The sequence below is a fragment of the Eulemur rufifrons genome, chromosome 30, assembly GCF_041146395.1.
Source record: "Eulemur rufifrons isolate Redbay chromosome 30, OSU_ERuf_1, whole genome shotgun sequence".
Lineage (NCBI taxonomy): Eukaryota > Metazoa > Chordata > Mammalia > Primates > Lemuridae > Eulemur > Eulemur rufifrons.
The window spans coordinates 52,086,389-52,101,191 of record NC_091012.1 but is presented as its reverse complement, the minus strand read 5'-3'; positions in this window follow the sequence as shown (position 1 = coordinate 52,101,191).

Here is a 14,803-nt window from a genome sequence, read left to right as displayed (position 1 = left end):
CAGCTCAACCATTTAGTCTATGCCGCTTGGGCCACTTGCAATCTTTCTGACCCCCAATTGCCTCATAAGCTAGGGATCCTTGCTTCCCAGCATCACCTCCTCACATGGTTGCTGTGGTAACTAAGGTCAAAGCTAAACTGCCTGGCATACAGTAAGTGTTTCTATGGAAAACATCACTATTACCATAGAAAGAACCCAGGGAACTGTTACTGAGCACCGATTATGTGCCAGCACTTTGAATCCTTAAAGCAATCTAGTGAGGAAGGATGAGAGGTTCAATGACAGCTGGGGGTTAAATGACATGCCTAAGGCCACACAGTTAGCAACAAGAATAGCAGCTGACATGTAGCAGGCACTCCCTGTTCTAAGCATTTGCCTGAGTCATCTATCTGCCTCTTACAAGGGTTCTCTGCAGTGGGTATCATCATTATGCCTGTTTCACAGAAAAGGAAACCGAGGCACAAGGAACCGCGGCCACAGTCACAGTGTGGAGTGTCAGTGTGGAGCTGGGGAAAGAGCTGAAGCAGTCTGGCTCCGGAGCCTGGGTTCTGCCCGCCACGCTGTCTGGCAGGAGTGGACTTTCACCTGAGTTGAAGCTTAGACAGAGCCCGGACTCTTTCCACCTGGTACGCAGCTTCCGAGCTAGTGTTACCGAGAGCTCCACATCAGAAGAATGAGACAAGAGGTTTGAGGAGAAGGCAAGAGGAGTTTAGCAATTAGCCAGAAAACCAGGAGGATGGACCATCTTGTGTGAAATGCCATTGTGCTGACAATTAGCAGAAATACAGAGCTTTTAAACAGAGGCCATTCAGCTTCATGCAATTGCTGCTCAACTACAGCTGATGACTCTGATGGTCCCATCTCTACCTAAGACACTCCGTGACCTCCACCTACCTGGGAGGCCCACCCAGACCTCCACATCCTCCACGACCTTCACCTTCCATGTTCAGGACCTGGGCGGGTAATAGCTCTGCAGAGCCATCTCCTGTAGCACACAGGACAAAAGACCCCCCCCACACACCTGCCTGGCCTTAGGCAGGGATGCAGGTCCTAGTTCTCCAACACCAGTGGGGGATGTTTTAAAGAGACAGAAAACGTTTTTGTCCCATTTTCAGGCCATCTCCTCTGTTACACTAGCTTGCCCAAGGCCGGCTCAAGACTGTCATGAATAGCCAAACCGACACCCCGACCTCGACCCCACCACAGCCCCCTCCAGCCACTGCCATGTGTCCCTCCTCCCCATCCTAACTGCGCTTCTTAGGCTGCCTCTAGTTCCTGCCTCCATTTCTTCCCCTCTCACTTCCGCCTCCTCCCTCTGCAGTCTGGCTTCTGCCCCCTCCCCTCCACACACACAGCAATCAGCAAGTCACTAGTCGCTTCCCCGTCACCGAACCCACAGGACATCTTTCAGGCCCCTGCTAAAAATTCAGAATTTTCCCACACTGACACTGCCGACATGCCCGGCTTCTGCGACACGACCCCACCTCGGGTTCCTCCCCCCTCTCTGACTGCGGCTCTGTCTTCTTTGCAGCCTCAATATTCTCTCCCAGGCTACTAAATGCAGATGGGCCTCAAGTCTTGGTCCTGGGCCTTCTTTTCTTCCCCTCTCTGTCCTCCTCCCTCTTCTCTCTGTCCTCTTCCCAGGTTCCGTGTCACCTACATGCCACTGACTGCCAAAGTTACATCCCCAGGCCAATGTGCCTCTGACTCCAGACCCGTGTATCTGGCTGCCTCTGTGACGTCTCAGCCTGAGCGTGTCAAACACCTGTCCCACTCAGCATGCACAGAACCGACACCTGACCGCTCCCGCCAGACCTCTGGCCCTGCCGGCATCCAGATCTCCAGCCTCTTCCCTCACCCTCTACTTACCTCCCCACCACATTCTGTGGCTGTGGATCTTCTTCGGGTCTCCGAACTCTGTCCTCTTCCCTCCGTCCCGAGGGTCAGCATTGTCCTCATCTTCGTGACTGGCATTTCACGAGGGTCCCTGAACTGGTTTCCCTGCTGAAACTACTTCAGGGCTTTCCCTGCATGTTCAGATAAAGGTCACAATTCTTGGCCTGGCCTCTGAGGACTGCGTGCTGTGGCTCTGTTCCTTCTCCAGCCTTGTCACCCCTCGGCTCCCCTTTGCTCTCAGGACTGACTCTGATTCTTTTCATTGGCATCCTTTTCGTGTCTCCTACATGCTCTATTCCCTCCTACCCCGGGACATTTACATATACTGTCCACTGCTTTTTAAAAAAACATTTCTTTAAAAAAGTGTTTTGTAGTGACAAGGACTCACTGTGTTTCCCAGGGTGGTCACAGTGGTCAAATATGGGCCCTGAAGTGTGACGAGAAAAAAATTTCCATTACACACTTTATTGATACTGCGATTAAGAGAATGCCACATCCTGGAAAAGACCTAACGTATTATCATGTAGAGACACACGAGGGCGCTCTAACCAACTAGCGAATGAGAAACCCAGAGAGGCCGGGCAGGTTTCAACCTGGGGGGAAAGAGGCATCCTAGGCCCTTTGTTGATGTGAATTCAGGCTTCTGCCCTGGAACAGGCTGCTCACCTTTGGCACTTAAGGAGCTTCAAGGAAGGAGGTGCTAGCACCAGGGGCTGCGGTGAGAAAGCCCCGCTGTCATCTTGAAGAGAATGTGAACAATCTGGGGAGAGAGGGAGGACAGTGAGCAGGACAAAGTGGTTCCTTTATTCAAGAGAATTTGGCTTCTGTAATACGTAAGGCTTGGAATCATGATCTCTTAGCGGTTTTCAGAATGCTTTTTTATCTTTCAGTAACTCTTTGACCCAGGCAGCAAGCCTGTGAGGTACGTAGAGAAGACAGGATTTATATCCAATTCACACACAAGGATGAGGGAGGTTAAGGGAACTGCCAGAGTCACACGGCTTGAAAGTGGCAGAGCAGGGTCTGTGCTCCTGCCTCGGTGTCATGCTCCTTACTGTACATTTGGGTACAGTGGGCGAGGACAGCTCTCTGCGAAATTACGCGGTAAGTGAATGTCGTCCTTGGTGCCTTCAGCCTTCCATTTGTGACGTCCAGGCGTCCTGTGCCCCAAACCATCCAATGTAGCACTCTGTGGTACTAATGATAACAGCTACCTACTGCTCACTGAGCACTCAGGTAACTGGCAGGCCTTGTGCCAGACATGAAGTACGCACTATCGTATGTGAATGGTCATAGCAACACTATGCACAATAGCCTAAAGGTGGAAGCAGCCGCAATGTCTATCAACGGATGAACAGATAAACAAAATATAGCATATCAGACAATGGAATATCCTGTGGCCATAAAAAGGAATGAAATACTAACACCTGCTACAACAGGGATGAACCTGGGAAACGTTATGCTAAGTGAAGGAAGCCAGACACAAAAGTCTCTTCTGATTTCATTTGTGAGATGTTCAGAAGAAGAACCTTAGAGACAGAAAGTAGGTCAGTGGCTGTCAAGGCAAGAGTGTGGGGGAGGTGGGGAGAATGGAGAGTGCTTGCCAATGGGTATAGGTTTCTTTGGGGGTGTTGAAAATGTTCTGGAATTAGTGCTGATGCTTGCAGAACCTTGTGAATATACTAAAAACCACTGAAGTGTACACTCTCAAATGGTGAATTATATGGTATGGGAATTATGTCTCAATAAATCTATTGCCATAAAGGTGCATTGTCTCCCTTAATCTTTATAACAACTCGAGGAGACTAATGAGAAACTGAGGCCCAGTGAAGTTGATTGGTCATGTTCTCTCAGCTAGTAAGTGGCAGGGAACCCAACCAACTTGGCCTTATTCCAAAGTTCATGCTTTTAACCATCATGTTACACTGCCTCTAATACATCTATATCTATTTGTATGTATGTGTGTGTATATAGATGTTTATATTCGTATATCATATATAGAGAAGACATTGTAAAGGCAACACTCACTGAAGACATATTATGTGCCAAGCACTGTGCTAAGTGTATTACACTCATGATGCTTAAAAAGAGGCCAGACGCTGTGGCTCACACCTGTAATCCCAGCACTTTGGGAGGCCGAGGCAGGAGGATTGCTTGAGCCCAGGAATTCAAGACCAGCCTGGGTAACCTGATGAGATGCCGTCTCTACAAAAAATAAAAACAATTAGCTGGGCGTGGCGCATGACTGTAGTCCTAGCTCCTGGGGAGGTTGAGGCAGGAGGATCCCTTGAACCCAGGAGTTCAAGGTTACAGTGCGCCATGATCCCACCACTGCACTCCAGCCTGGGTGACAGAACAAGATCCCATCTCTAAAAAGAAAAAAATAGTAGATACTATTATAGCAATGATCTCATGACTTTTTTTTTATTCACATTCCTATAATAAATGTTTTGAGCAGGTATTCTCAATATTTGAGTATTTTGTAATTTCAAAATGACATGTTTATATTACTCTACCAATATACTATGTATATTATAAAGCATACACAAAAATGAAATTTTTAAAGGATGAGAAAAAATGAAATAAAAATATTTTAAACTAATTTATATATTTATAATGCTTACAGTACAAAAACTATTTGGATATTCTTTAAAACGTTATTAATTTTTACACAAGAGAATGTGATTGCATGTGTTTCATTTTTTTAAAATCTTGGGTCAGCACTGTAATACAGCTCTGCGAAGGTGTGGTCCTAAGTTTAATTTATTGCAGCACTAGGTTTCAGTGTCTGTCGTAGATGAGGAAGATGTCTTGCAAAGATACGCAGTTCCAAATGGAAAAAAAAATTCATTGGCTGGGCTTACTGAGGTCATGATTCCCATTTTTCAATTCCACCCGCCAGTTATGCAAAGGTTTCTGATGGAATTCCTCTGGTAAACATTTACCTTTGCTGATGGCAATCATTTGTTCTTGCAAAGCAATCAGCAGTTGTACTTTTGTATTTTGAACAAATGTATTCAAAACCCACAAAATCTCTCCATTTGAAGGATGTTAAGAGAGGTTAGGAATTTTCATTCCCAAGTCTTTAAGCATGCAGAGAGGAGAGGTGTTTTTAGGTATGCTATTTGCATCATTTTGTGCCACAGAATGACATAACAATGAAAACACAAACATTCATTTTCCAAATGTTTTCTCCCTGTTTCTTTCCAAAGCAGTTATTTTCTCACTCATTGTTAAAATATCAGCTTTACCTTGAAGAGCTGGGCTAGGTGTGTTTATTATAATTTTTTTAAAGTCCCTTGACTACCACAGGACACCCCAAGAAGGTCAGTAAATTTGCAACGCATATCTGTATGTGAAAGGCAAGTGCATGTTTTCATTTGAAAACTCTTTCAAGGAGGTACAAAATGGAATATTGTGAAGATTTTACTGTATATCAGAAGTTTTGTTTTTATACCGTTAACCAGATTGATGAATCCTATGGCACTTTTTTTTTTTTTTTTGAGACAGAGTCTCACTCTGTTGCCTGGGCTAGAGTGCCGTGGTGTCAGCCTAGCTCACAGCAACCTCAAACTCCTGGGCTCAAGCAATGCTCCGGCCTCAGCCTCCCGAGTAGCTGGGACTACAGGCACGCACCACCATGCCTGGCTAATTTTTTTTTTTTCTATTTTTAGTTGGCCAGATAATTTCTTTCTATTTTTAGTAGAGACGGGGTCTCACTCTTGCTCAGGCTGGTCTTGAACTCCTGACCTCGAGCGATCCTCCCGCCTCGGCCTCCCAGACTGCTAGGATTACAGGGGTAAGCCACCACACCCGGCCAGAATGTATAATTGCTATCTGATTCATTTTTAGTTTCAAATCCCACAAAAGTAATACAGGAAAACATTTTCCTTAGACAAAATGAAAACGCTACCGAGATGCCTGAAGTCTCCTTTGGCACCCGGCCCCATTCCCGGGCCCGCCGGGAATAACCCTCGCTGCAGCCCCTGCCCTGGCTTTGCTGTGATCCTTCAGACTCTGTTCCCTGCAGTCACATCCACACGCATGCACACACAGACACGCCGTGGTGCTTTGGGGATGTTCTTTAACATAAGTTGGATCACACTGTTCTGTCCTTCTGCATCTTGTGGTTGTCACGTACCAGTGTGTCTGGGAGATTAGCAAACACTTACTGAGCACCCACCCTGTGCCAGGCACCGCTCTGGGAGCCGGAGAGGCCTTAGTAAACCACATAGACTAAATTTCCTGCCTTCTGGAGCTTACACTCAAGAATAAACACAATAAGTGAGTAAAACACATAGTTTCCTAGTGTTACTGAAAACTCAGCCACTGGTTCATTAGCCCGAATCACAACAACGTTGGACAGCTGGTTTGGGGAGGATGGAAAGAGAGTGTACTTTGCAAAGGAGGATAAATTGTAGACCTTCTCATCTCAAAAGCCCAAATTTCCTAAACGTAGGCCAAAACACAGAGCTTGTATCAGGAGAGTTCTTGGTTTCAGGCAACTACTGTGGTTCGCTATTCTAATGTCCCATCTCTGCCAAAGACAAAACGTGTGAATGGGTCAGCCACCCACCTGAAGGCTGGCACCATCTGAGAGTTTTAACAAAAAACTTAACCTTCTTCAGTCAGACAGGCCAGTTGGCAGTTTCCAAAAATGGAGGGGTGAGTTTTACAGAGATAGAAAATCTCTTTTTCCCCCCAGGCCCTTCCCTGTTACATATTCCCACTCTTGATATTTCCCTTCCATATCTATGGGAGGAGGGGCGACATAGTGATAGATCTGCTTCCTGCTGAAATGGGGTGATGTTTCGGATGGAAGGTTCATACTTACGTATATATCATTACAAATCTTTGGCAGTGTATTTACAGTAACAGATTACTATGCAGAAAACGTCATAAGCAACAACCAGAACAGTGAGGATTGACAAGACGAAATGGACTGTCACCGTGTACACAATGTCCGATACAGTGCGGGGCAGGAAAGCACCCTGTAGGCGATGGAGAGTCTAGCTTCTGTAGATTTGGAAATCATATACGGATGATAGATACATATCAAGAGCACAGGCGATAGTCTGGAGAAATCCTCACTAGGGCGTTGTCTCTCCATCCTATAGAGAGAACAAAATAATCAATGAAAGATTAATTTTAAAAATTAATATTTTCATTTCTCCCCTTCCTTAAACAGTTACTTTAGATTGTTTAAAGACTGCCCTCTTGTGAGGTATCACGAGATCAGAGGAGTAGCCTCCACATGTACTTGCTGTCAAAGTGGCACTAACTGATCAACACTATGGTGCTCACACGGTAGTCATATTCTCCAGGGATTCGGGGCTTGAGGGGGTAAACTCACAACTGATAGTCACGGTGTGCATAGTAGAGGGGGAGGGCGTGCCTCTAATCCTCACGTGGGTGAGGCAAAGACATAAAATGTAACCAAAATGTTTGTACCCTCATAATATCCTGAAATAAAAAAAAAGATAAAATAAAATAAAATAAAATAAAATAAAATAAAGGCTGCTCCCTCAACTGGGGGCATGGTTCTCTTCTTCCATGGGGCATCTATTTAGTCTGCTGTGGTGGGCCCAAGGTTTCATTTCTGAGAACTGCAATGAGGTGTGAGCTGTTAGAGGCACTTCATAGTGTTTCTTCTACTTCTTGGTTTCCAACTGGGGTGGAAGCCTGAAAGAGGTGAACTCATACATAGTGGTTAGTGCCTGACCCACTCATCTGGCATATTGCTTTACCCTGATTCCTACTCCTGGTTGTATTACCATACTTACCTCGGGTTGCTAGGAAGGGTCTCTCAAAAACTCTTTCTTCGGGGCGTAACTTAAGCCTGCTTCTGAGGGATATCCTTATTCAGAGGGGGACAAACAGCAATACCCTATTCTACTTTTCTGACTTGCTGGGTTATGTCTGATTCAAAAGCATGTCCCTTGTTGCTTTGTATGGAGGAAGCAAACCTATGAACTTCTAGACCTGTGGGATCATTGAGTCCACCGTATCACCAGGTTCCCACGGAGGCTCCACTCGAAGGTCATGGGCGACCACAGGACATTGTGCAATAGATCCAGGTGGAGACCACAGGAAGCAACACCACTGGTCACTTGTGAAATGCTCCTGGGCCCTGTAAACAGTGGGGTGTCTGAGCCTCGTCCGTTTCCGGGTCCCTTCCTTCTTTGCTGTGGCACTTGTTGACATCCTCGCTGTAGAAGGAGGGGCTGTTGAGCTGTCTCCGCAGCTGCCTGTGCACAGCGTCCATCACCAGTATGTCATTTTATACATGCTTGGCCTCTTTCCCTGGACTGCTGATGTCCATCGTCCCTTGTCCTCCAAGGCTTCAGGCATGCACAGGAACTCAGCAAAGGCTATGTTTCGGAGGAGCCCATCTTGGAGCTTTAGACGCTTTCTTCATCCCCTGCCTGAAAAGATATCTACTAATACCAAATGAAACTGTCAACCATTGAAAGGGTTGGGCCCCCTGTGTAGTGGGTCACCTTTCTGCCCTTGAACCACCTCGAGCACATAAACAGTTTTTTCACACACAGGATCTTTCCCAATGGAGTCTCACCAAACCCATCAAGGCAAACACACGAATAGTCCATTGTAGATGGGGTTTTCCCAAATGAGGCTCCCCAAATCCATTAATGCCTCACACGTCTAATGTGTGTAGGTGCCTCAAAAGTGGCCAGACCAAAGTTCCAGATAGGGGAACAAGTCTATGAGGAATTTGTCTCCACTTAGCTGTGCCATCCCAAAAGGCACAGAGTCCCAGTCTTTAGCTTTAAAGGGGGTCTAAATCTAGCTGGGGATCAAGGCCCCAGAAAACAGATTGCCTCCAGTGGCTTTCAGAGAACAGATCACGTCCAGTGGCCTTCTTAGCAGCTCTGTCAGTGCCCTGACTTCTTTTTGCCATGTTGCCACCTGCTTGGGCTCAGCCATGGCTGTATCAAGGCCGTTATTTCAGTGGCACACTTAATATTCTTATCTCGGCTGTCAGGAGACGTCTTTCAAATGGCATGTACCATCATAAAAACATATACATGTTTACCTTTGGTTCTTGAATACTGTAACTCAGCTCCCTGGTCTGAAGTCCCAGGTGACAGTGTCACTGCTGTGCTCACCGCACATCCAGTCCCTCGTTGTCCATGCAGCTGTTCCATCAGTGAGAAAATCCCAATCTTGTTCTGGCATTGGCTGATCTGACAGATCCATCCTGCCTAGAATAGCCTCCAGAACCCCTAAACAGTCATGTTGTAAAGGCAAAAGGGTGGCAGGGTTGAGAATAGACACAGTCTTTGATAACAAGTTATCAAGGAGGCAATATTGTTCAGTGGCTTTACCGTGTTACTGGTCTTGGGGTGCCTCTCAGCATGTGTACTAAGACTCTAAGGCTCATTTCTTGTTTTTCATATTATTTACAAGTCAGGCAAACCCAGAAGCTGTTCCCTTAGGGGCCTCATACCAGGACTTTACCATCAGTCCGAAGTCTGGGATCCAGATGGGAACCCCAGATAAGTTCTGTCCGATTGCAGGTTCACAGATCCCCCCTAAGCTTTCATATCATTGAAGTTCTGCAGCTTGTGTACAGCTGCCTCACTGCTGTTTGGCCCCTCCCCCAGTGCTCTCTGCCTGGCTCCCTGAGTGCAGGGGACCATGCAGGGACGGGACTGTGTTGTGGGGGGTGGGGAAAGGACTGCTTCTGTCCATGCAGGTGGGCACCAATTGAATCCCCACTCTCAATTTCTCCCACAGCTCCTGTGGGGATATTTTGAGGCGGGGGGCTTCGGTCCCCTCCTTTGTGGTCTGAGTCCTGGACTTAAAAAAACAATAACATTTACTCTCCTGCAGGTTTCTTGCTACCAGGAGTCCTGGCAGTGTTCTGCCCAATGTCCATTTTTTTTTTTAACAAAAAGCACACTGTTTAAAGGATCCTTGGTGGGCACAACTAACGTACATGTATACGTTTCAGTTTTTTGTTCTTTCCTGGCATTATATACTTTCCAATTGTCCTGCTCTGGATAGGAATGTGCCCTCTGGCTGAGCTGAGTATTCTGCCAGGAGTGACCATTCCAAGGCCCAAGTCATAATTTAGGGGGTGGGTGATTTGTGCCCTCCCCCGCCCCAGGAAGTGGCAGTGGCAGTGGGGCTCAGGCTTGGGGGGCTGGCCACTCCAGCACAGTGACGGCAGTGATGGAGGCTGCTGAGTAGGCCTTGCCAGCCGAGTTGCAGGCACAGCACACATTGACCCCGCATTGGTGGGCAGTGCACTGCCAGCAGGCCCTGCTTGGCGTCATCCACTGGGAAGCTCAAGCTGCCCAGAGGCTGCCAGCTGCTGCCTGCCCTTCACGACAGTGGGTGGTGGCTCCCCCAGGACTACACATGTGAGCTCTGCCTTGGAGCCGCTTACCACCGTGCCGACTGAAGGAGTGGCATGGGGGAAGGGCCAGTGGTGAGCCCACCAATGCCTAGAGCCCCAGCAAGAGCCCTGGAGACAGGGTGCATCAGAGATGGGGTGCAGGAACCTGCAGCTCTCCCCTGGCCACCTGCTCCCTGTTTGCCTCCTTACCCTAGGCCTGGAGCTGCAGGTCTGTAGTGGCAGGGGTGATTCCCCAGGCAGAATCTACGGAGGCATGGCAGAAAGGCACCACTTCCCTGCCCACCTGTGGACCTCCTGCTGGGGCCCCATAACACCCCAACTGAGGAGGGCACTGGTGGGACCATGTCACGTGCATGCCTGGGGGCACTGGGTTGGCAGGTGCTCCCTCCCCACCTGTGTCTCCCTCTTGTGGGGAGGGGGGCTTGGCCCTCTACTGCAGGTCCGCCTCTGGGGCTGCAGCAGCACTGACCCAGAACTGGTACAGACCAGGGGAAACTGACCAACTAAAACAAAGTATTTCAATCCCAGGCCTTTAAGATTGTATTAGGTCATTAAACAAGAAATGTCTGACCTTGAAGAAATTGGACATATCCTACCCAATAACCCAACACATATGGGATCTTGTCCCATTTACCTGATCTTTGACAAAATAATTCAGTTATAAGACAGTAAAACTGAAGGTTTCATTTAACAGCCACTTCTCCTCACACTCCAGCACATTTATTGGGTTACAATAACACCATTCTCTTTACACATAGGTTCATAGCTGTAAGTTGACCATTCAGCCAAAATTTCTCTCCCAAGGGACTTTTAGATGGAACTTTCCTATGTTGCAACAAAATTTTACAAACAAACGAACACATACAATATAGGGAATCCCCAACACAAAATGCCGCGCCCACCAAATGGGAACCACAAATGAGAACTGAATTCTCAATTGACAATCAGTGTCTCCTAATCCAAAGGGGGCAACCAAGAACCAAATTTTCTCGGACAAGAGAACCAACATCTTCCAATTCCCCCTGGCTCCCTGGGAACCACAAACGAGCTCAATCCAAACCAGGTCCCCTAGTTCCACTCAACCTCTTGATTTACCACCCCCAGTTGGTGCCTCAGCCAACACTGAGGTCTGAAAACCCCCATATGGGTGGAAACAGGGTCTCAGCATCCTGGGGAACTTTGCTTACAAATGGCTGTGGCTGTTGCAATGCTTCCCAAATCTGTTTCCTTCCCCTCAACTCAGTTCAGGTTGGTCAGAGGTGCGTCCATTTGGGAAGAAAGAGACAGGACTTCCCAGAGCTAAACAGGTCCCGGCAGCCGCTGGGAGAATCCCTTTCTTTCTTACCTGAAAAGGCGATGTTTCCTGCCCATGGCTTCACCCAGAGCTGCTCCCTGCCTCTTCCAGCAAGTTACAGGGTTCCATTCTACTGGGAAGCTGATGCCCCCACCCAGGGACCCCAAATCTGTTACTGAAAGCTCACCACTTGTCCTCGAGGCCACATCAGAACAAGAACAAGTGGTTTGAGGAGAAGGAAAGAGATTTATTAATTTGCCAGAAAACGAGGAGGATGGAGACTCCTGTCTGAAACGCCATCATCCTCCCAATAAGCACAAATACAGAGCTTTCAAAGGAAGGCCATTCAGCTTCAGCCAGTTGCTGTTCAACTACAGCTGATGATTCTGATCCATCTCATCTTTGGGGAAGCCAGTACCATGACCTCTGCCACCTGCGAGGCCCAGCCAGACCTCTCGGACCTCTGCCTGCCAGGTCTGGGCAGGGCCAGCAGTTCCGTGGAGCCATGTCCTGTAGCACAAAGAACAAAAGACATTACCCTGCCCCTCCCAACCACTGGCCCAAGGCAGGGATGCAGGTTTTAGTTTTCAAAAAGGAGTGGGGGATGTTTTAAAGAGACAGAAAATATTTTTGCCATTTTTTCAGGCCATTCCCTCTGTAACAGGGTTTCCCAGTTTTTTTCTGTGTCCTGACTGAGAAACACAGGGGGACTTGACTGCTCTGTGACCTGGCCAGCAACATATTTCCCCCTGCAGGCTTGAACCCAAACCAAGGCCTTGAACAATCCCAGGAACTGGTAAACTTATTTAGGTTGTTGCTTGAAACACTGAAAGCTCAAAAATCTTGCTAAACACATAGAAACTAGTTCAAACCCTTAACCAAATTCTTTAACCCTCATATAAACTCCATAACCCAAGCCCCTCAATTCTCACATACCTAGGTAGAACATCTCTTGTCTCACTGTCCATCATGAGCAAGCTGAATCCCCCTTTATATGTAGGTTCTCCTAGTAAGTAATTTGGATTGATTACCCTGGCCTTTGGTGCTTCTTTCTTTGGAATCCCAACCAGCGCCATCTGCGGATGGTTTGAGGCAGTCCCTTGTGGGAATTCCCCCGCCACCGCTTTTGGGGCAACTCCAGCTGGGGGTTATGCCAGATAGAAAACAGGTAGATGTATTTTTGGTCTTTTGAAAACAACTTAAACTCCATTTCCCTACTTTGTATACATTTATAGTAACTCTTCTCTTTGTTTGAAAGGTAACTTTTCACATCTACCTGGAGAGACCATACTCTTGTATTGTCCAATTGAGAATTATTTCTGCCTTTCCTTTCCGCCTGCCCTTTGTCTCTAAGTACTTGTAGCTAAAGTAGTTGCTTGGAATTTTGATTTTCAGGCATTTCCAAGTTAGATCACCAAGGTTCTGATGACATTATATTTGTTTGAATCAAGAACCAAGTTACAACAAATCTAGTTTTAATCACAAAAGCTTCCCTCCCAAATAGTTCACACCTTCTTCCTATTTAGTTTGACCATCAACCTTAGTATCTTGAAAGCTTACTGGCATGTGTTCTTCACTGTGACAAACTTTCGAAAGCAAGACCACATTGAGAACTATTAGATTACTGTAAAATGCTGAATCTACTGTACTCCTCACAATGTTGTATTTATAATTTTTCACCCAAAACTAACATCTGCAAAGATAACATATCTTGGGTCAGAATATTTGTTGGTGTCCAATTTCTGAAGATATTTTTATAAAACAAGGTTATTACCTTACATTAGAATAAATTTCTGATCAATGCCTTTGGGATAGTTGAAATGTATTTTAAGAGAAGTGCTCTTTGTGGGATTAATTTTAGAAGACTTCTCTCTTTGAAAACCTAGACTGTGGGTAAATTATAATCTGCAGCAATGTTTTGCTTATCTCTTCTGCCTTACACCACCACCCTGCCTTAATACATCTGGCTCCTGAAAGAAGCAGAGGCATGTTAAAAAAAATATTAATAGTATATATGACTCTTGAAGACACCATCCACTTCTGGGAAAGCTATTTACTTTTTCCCTGTTCTTCCAGGCAGCCTGATCATGAAAAAGAATGTTCTTTGTTAGTGTGTGTTGGACTGGATATGAAGATTGACTGAGAGATTTGTGCTGAGCACTCTGGCTTTTAGTTTCAGCCATGGCTAGAGCAGAGAAGGTGTCAATATTGGGTCAGATGGTGTCCTGGAGCTTATTTGTATAGACCCTGTAGTTCTGAGGCTGCTTAAAGCATTGAGAAATTTAATGGTTAAGAAGAAGGAAAATGGTTATTACTGGGAAATAAGAATTTTTTGTTTTCATGATCATCCTTTGAGAGTGGCAATGGGCACACACAGGTATATTCTTGGATTTTCCCAACAGGGCCTGGGGCCTCTGTGTAGTAATAACATCCTTCTTTCTGTGGAAGCCCCATGTAACACACAACCACTTTGCTGACATTTGACAACCACAAGTGAAAAAGGAAGTAAGAAGAAAGGAATAAAAATTAGTGGACACCAGGACATGCCTTCCCAAGGAAACAGAGCCTCCCTTCACACTGGGAACATAAGTGCTGTGAAACTGGTCTTCGAATATCCCCCATGAGAAGATATTCTGGTATAACCATGGTACCTTATTTGTAGTCACTGCAATCTCTTTATACTATGACTGTGATGTCAATAATTAATCATTTTTTAACATAAAACTTCATTAAAGGAGAGTCACATTGCTAAAGATTATTCAAAAAGAAAGGTTCAACTGAGAAGAACTTTATGCTTTAAAAAAGTGGGCCTGGCTTCTTCATCCTCCTAACCTGATTTTTTTTTTTTATCCTGGCAGTTTTGCACAAAGAAGATTTCATGAAAAAAGCAGAGGTATGACTGCTTTTTGCAATGAGTGGTTATTCTGGAGCATTACTCAGGGAACCACCTTCTTACTTTTGCTCTGAGCAGCACTAAATGAAAAGGTCCCCTTTCAGTGTTTAATCAGCAGGAAGTGGAGTTCTCTCAAGGATGTTGAAGGTGACAAAATACATTTGGAGGAGGGTTCATCTGCCTATGAGCTGGGGAAGGTACAATATGCTTCCTGAGCTTGCAGTGGGAGAGGGAGAGGAGCATCTTTCTGGCCTTCATGAAATTTCTTCTCGTGTTTCTTTTGAAGTGGCAGGACCATAGACCAGAATGACTTTTACTTCCCTATGTCCTTCACAAA